Consider the following 6,161-nt stretch of genomic DNA (forward strand, 5'->3'; position numbering starts at 1 on the left):
TACCGAGGCGGGTCTCGAACCCACAGGCTCAGGCAATTCACTCATCTCAGCCTCCCAAGGCGCAGGATTACAGGCTGAGCCACCGAGCCCGACTTTTCTCTTATTTTTCAACTTTTAAATTTTCTTTCTTTTTCATTTATACTTTCTGGAAAATTCATCTTTTTGAAATGGTTAAGACTTTTATTTCTACTATCATATTCTTAATTCCAGAGATCCTTATTAATTCCTGTATTTTTAAAATTATATCCTATTATTTTTTCCTGTCTCTCTGAATTTAAAGTTTTGTAGTTTTGTTTTGAAGTTTATTTCTGTTTTCTCTGTTTTCTCCAATTTATTCTTTCTGTTAATATGTTTTAAGTTTTTTTTTTTAATCTTTCTTCAGCCATGTTGTGATTTTTAATTGTACATACACATTTATGTTAGGGGCGTTAGAAAGCTATTTCAGAACTCTGTGAATACAGATGGGGCAATTTTTTTTTTCTTTTTTGAAAAAAAAATCTTGATGTGATTATCTGTAGGTATTTGGAAGCCTTTTCTCTAGGACTAATAAGAATCTGTTGAGAAAGGTTTTCCAATCTCTTTACTCTAGGTCAGTGATTCGCAAGTGGGACAGTTTGACCACCCAAGAGAAATTTGGCAGTGTCTAGAGACTCACTTGATTGCCCTGGGTGGGTTGCTACTGGTGGATAGAAGCCTGGGATTTTGATGAACATTCTGCAATGCATAGGAAAGCCCCAACAAAGAATAATCAAGTTTTAAATATCAATAATGCCTACCCTGAGAAACCTTGCTCTAGGGAGTAAGCCTGATTGTCGGTGCTCTAAGAACCTAGTAAAAGAAGCAACTGAAGAGTCTCAACAGTCAATATGTAAACATTCTCTTACTACTCGTTTGTCTTTGTCTGTGACATCCTCACCTTTTCCTGTGCCTGTGCCCCCGGTGTAGATTCCTTCTGTTTTACCCATTATAGAAAATAAACTTCTTGTCTTCTGATGGAGTGGGATAGAGGCTTCCATTTAATTTAAACCATGTTAGCCATGTGGCTCTTTGTGGAAATGATTTTGTCATTGAATTCTAGCCCAAATTTAAAGACTGTTTATTAAATGAACTTGATGTTGTAAGTTTATACAATTTAGACAGAGTTGGCTGATGAGACTGGATGATGATGTACATTTTATTAAATGCATAAATTGGAAAATAAAACATGAGTTGAAGAATCTGGAATTGACAGTCCCCCATCTTTTCATTTCAATTTTATTCTCCCTTTTCATTCTAACACCTGCCTAAAGTGCTGATCTTCAGTCAACCATGGGTTGGGATTGCTATCTTTTCCTAATCTCTTTTTACGATATTCTTCCATCTCTTTCCTTATCTCCTATAACAACATAACAAAATCTTGGTCCTATACTACTTTCTTGATTAATAGGGCAATTGAGAATAGTATGAAATTTTTACCTGTCTCAGTCCATTCGGTGTTACTATAAAAGGATACTTGAGACTGGGTAATTTATAAAGACATGAGATTTGGTTAGCCCAGGGTCTGAAGACAGAAGAAATTCAAGGGCATGACCTTGGCTTTAGAGTAGGGCTTTCATATTGCATTACAACATGGTGTAGAAGATCATGGGAGAAGCCGACACATTCTAAGAGAGGGAAATCTGAGGGGCATGTCCTAGCTTCATAACAGCCTGCTCTCATGGGAACTAAGCAGTTCCCATGAGAACAAATTCAGTCTTGTGAGAGCCAGAACTCACTAACTCCAGAACAGCTCAAGCCATTTATGAGGGAATCAGCCCTCATAAGCTAGACACCTCCCACGAGACCCCAGCTTCCAACGCCACCAACTGGGCTGCAAATTTCAGCATGAGCTTTGATGGGGACAAACTAGATCCAAATCATAGCATGACCAAAAGGTTAAGGTCAGACTTTTCAAGATTAAAGTTTTGAATCTGTTACATTTTCTTTTGGCACACACGCACATTTTCACTTTCTCCTGTGTACCCTCATCTTTCTATCATTGACAAAAATATATATTTTTAATATAGATAACCCAGAAATGTTAGATTATATTGCATTCAAAATTACCACTTCTGGCGCTCTTATATGTCTTAGTCAACTTACTTTATTATGAATAAATATTAAAAATATTTCCCCTAAAAAGATGAGTTTTGGCTAATAGTCATTAGACTTCAATTGTTTATATTATGTCCAACGTGTTATAGCAACACTCTGCTGCACTTTCTGGTGAGTATCATGTTTTTAAAAAATTTATGTTAGGACATGTTTTACATTTGTGACATATGTTTAAAAATTAAAATAAAATTTTGACATCATAATTCACACTTAGAAATGAATATGATCAAATTGTAAAGTACAAAGATTTGATTTAAAGGTGCAAGAAAATTATTTTTTAAAGTTACAAAAGTAAGTAATATAATTCAGTGTAAAGGTGGTAAAAAATGAAAATTGCTTGTAATCCTTGCATCCAGAAATAATTCTAAGATGCTATTAAATGTAATTGTATTCTAACTATATTAACAGTGTGGTATTATGGAACTTTGCTGTGTACTTTTAAAGAAATAATATGTAGCTAACATCTTTCCATTATATTAAATACTCATAATTAATAATATGTTTTTTGTTTTATATTGCAAAAGTCTCTAACCAGTCTCTAGGAGTTATGATCCTAAATAGTGTCATGATTGGTGTTGACAATGAAAAATAAAATCTAAAACATGTTCTTACTTGGCATAGAAATGTTTGAAACAGATTTCTTAAAACAACAATAGCAACAATAAACAGATGAATTTGGTTAAATGTATTATTTTAGTAGCTAATATTTCTCTTGAATTACCTCCCATTTTTCTGTAAACATTGCTGTAGAGTCACAATCCTGCTAAAGCAGATTTTTCATGTACATTTGTCTACCAGATTTTTACCTCATGTTATAGATTGTCTGCCTTCCTCGTTTGAAACTGTCTTTTGTACATCTTATATAAGATTGTGTTCTCACCTGACTTTTTCACAAATCACAAAATTATTAAGGAATTTTTGGGTCTAGATTTCTGCATATATCTTGAGATCTACATAGTTGACTTCAGTGTAAAATAAAACTTGTGACTTTGAGCCTTTCTTCCTGTTTTCTTTGCCTGCTTCCTTATGATTGATGTTTATTTTTTAATTAATTGATTTTTAAAAGCTTTTTTAGGTTTAAAGAAAAATCGGGTAGAAAGCACCCCAAGTTTCTATATATTTCTGCTTTACCTCTACCAAACCCCCTTTATTATTAACTCAGCTTTCCCTATTATTCTTATCTTGCCTTAGTGTGGGACACTTGTTACAATTAATGAGCCAGCATTGAAACATTATTATTTTTAAAAGTCCATAGTTTAATTAGGGTTTAGTCTTTGTGTTGTACGTTTTATGGGTTTTGACAAATATATGACACGTATCTGTCATTAAAGTATCATACAGAATAGTTTTATTGCCCTAAAAATCCTATGCCTTACCCTTTCTCTCTCTTTCCTTGAACTCCTGACAACCACTGATCTTTTCACTATTTCTGTAGTTTTGCCTTTTCCAGAATTTCATATAGTTGGAAGCATATAATATGTAGCCCCTTCAGATTTGCTTATTTCACTTAGCAGTAAACATCTAAGATTCTGTCATGGCTTGAGTAGCTTGTTTCTCTTTCATGCTGAATAATATTCCCTTGTATGGATATACCACAGATTTTTTTTTATTCATTCACATACTGAAAGGCATTTTGCTTGCTTTCAGGTTTCGTCAATTAGAAATAAAGCTGCTATAGACAGTCAGGTGCAGATCTTTTTGTGGACCTAAGTCTTCAACTCATTTAGCTAACCAAAGCATGATTGCTGGATTGTATGAAAATAATATGTTTATTTTTATAAGAAACACCAAACTGTCTTCCAAAATGGCTGTGCCATTTTGCATAAGCATTGAATGAGAGTTCCCATTGCTCCACATTCTCACCAGCATTTGGTGTGGTCATTGTTTTGGATTTTAGCCATTGTGTAATAGGTGTAGAATACCTGTGGATTTGCAATACCCTGATGACATATAATGTTGAGCATCTTTTCATATGCTTCTTTAACAACTTGTTTATATCTTATATGTATATCTTATTTGGTGAAATGTTTGTGTGGATCTTCTGCCATTTTTGCTTGTTTATTTTCTTATTAAGTCTTAGTGTTCCTTGTATATTTTAGATATTGTTCTTTTATTTGATGTGTGTTTTTCAGATATTTTCTCCCCATGTGTGGTTTGTCTCATATTTTCTTAGCAATGCCATTTGCAGAACAGAAGTTTTTAATTTTAATCAAGTCTAACATCAACTTTTTTTTGGCATGGATTGTGCTTGTAATGTTGTATCTAAAAACTCAAAGACAAACCCAAGGTCACCTATATTTTTTTTCTGTTACATTTAAGGAGTTGTATTCTTTTACATTGTATATTTAGGTCTGTGATCCATTTTGAGTTAATTTTTGTGAAAGGTGTAAGTGTCAACTCATTTTTTTGATATGTGTGTGTCCAATTGTTTCAGCACCATTTGTTGCAAAGATTGTTCTTTGCTTCTTTGTTCGAGATCAATTAACTATATTTATGTGGAGCTATTTCTGAACTCTGTTCTGTTCCACTGATTTGTCTATTCTTTCACCATTACCAAACTGTATTGATTAATGTAGCCTTATAGTAAGTCTTGAAATGAGGAATTTTTTGTCCTCTGACTTTGTTCTCTTTCAGTATTATGTTAGCTGTTCTGGATCTTTTGCCTTTCCATTTAAACTTTCACATCAGTTTGTCATATCCAAAATATAACTTACTGGGATTTTGATTGGTATTGCATTGAATCTATAGATCAAGGTTGGAAGAACTGAGATTTAACTATTTCTATTCTTCCTCTTCATGAGATAGCTCCATTTATTTAGATTTTCTTTGATATTTTTAATCATAATTCTGTAGTTTTCCCTCATGTAGATCTTGTACATATTTTATTAGATTTATACTTACTATTTTTGGTGGATGTTTGTTGTTTTGATGGCACATAAATGGTGTTGTTTCAATTTCAAATTCTAATTGTTCATTACTGGTGTATAAGAAAGCAATTGACATTTATATGTTAACCTTGTATTTGTATCCTACAACCTTACTACAATAGTTTATTAGATATTTTTGTTGATAGTTTGGGATTTTCTACAATCATGGCATCTGCAAAGTTTTATTTTTTCCTCCCTATTTGTAAACCTTTTATTTCCTTTTCTTGTCTTGCATTATCTAGGCATTCCAGCACAGTGTTGGATAGGAATGATAAGAGAGGACATCCTTACATTGTTTCTAGTCTTACTGGGAAAGTATCTAGTTTTTCGCCATTAAATAAATATGATGCTAGCTGCAAATTTTTTGTAGATCAAATTGAGAAAATTCCTTTTATTTCTAGTTAACTGAAGAGTTTTTATCATGAATGGGTGTTGTATTTTGTCAAATGCTTTTATCACTTTAACATCTATTGTGTCAGTAGTGATGCTTCTGTTTTATTTCTGATATTAGTAATGTGTCTTTTTTTTGTTTTGTTTCTTGTCTTGTTAAGCCTGGCTAAGGGGTTATCAATTTTATTGACCTTTTCAAAGAACCAGTTTTGCATTTCATTGATTTTCTTTATAATTTCCTCTTTTCAATTTTATTGATTTCTGCTCTAATTTTTATCTCTTTTTTTCTGCCTATTTTGGTTTTAGTTTGCCCTTTTCTACTTTGCTAATATGAGAAACTTAGATCATTAGTTTTAGGTCTGTCTTCTGTTATAACATAGGCATTCAGTGCTATAAATTTCTCCATGGACTGTTTTTGCTGCATCCTGCAAATTTGGTAAGGTCTATTTTCATTTTTATTTTCTTCACATTATTTTTCTTCAGATTTCTTTTTTGACCAGTGTGGTAATAAGTGGTATGTTACTTAATCTTAATCTATATAATTTTGGAATTTTTCCAGCTATTCATTTCTATTACTCATTTCTAGTTTAATTCTTTTGTGGTGTTAGAGCATATTTTGTGTGATTTCTATTCTTTTAAAATTTTCAGGTTATATTTTATGGCCCAGAATATGATCTATTTTGGTGAATGTTCCTTGTGAGCTTGAGAAAA

Source organism: Carlito syrichta, unplaced genomic scaffold (genome assembly GCF_000164805.1).
Source record: "Carlito syrichta isolate Samal-C Ts95f unplaced genomic scaffold, Tarsius_syrichta-2.0.1 Scaffold304408, whole genome shotgun sequence".
NCBI classification, from domain to species: Eukaryota; Metazoa; Chordata; class Mammalia; order Primates; family Tarsiidae; genus Carlito; species Carlito syrichta.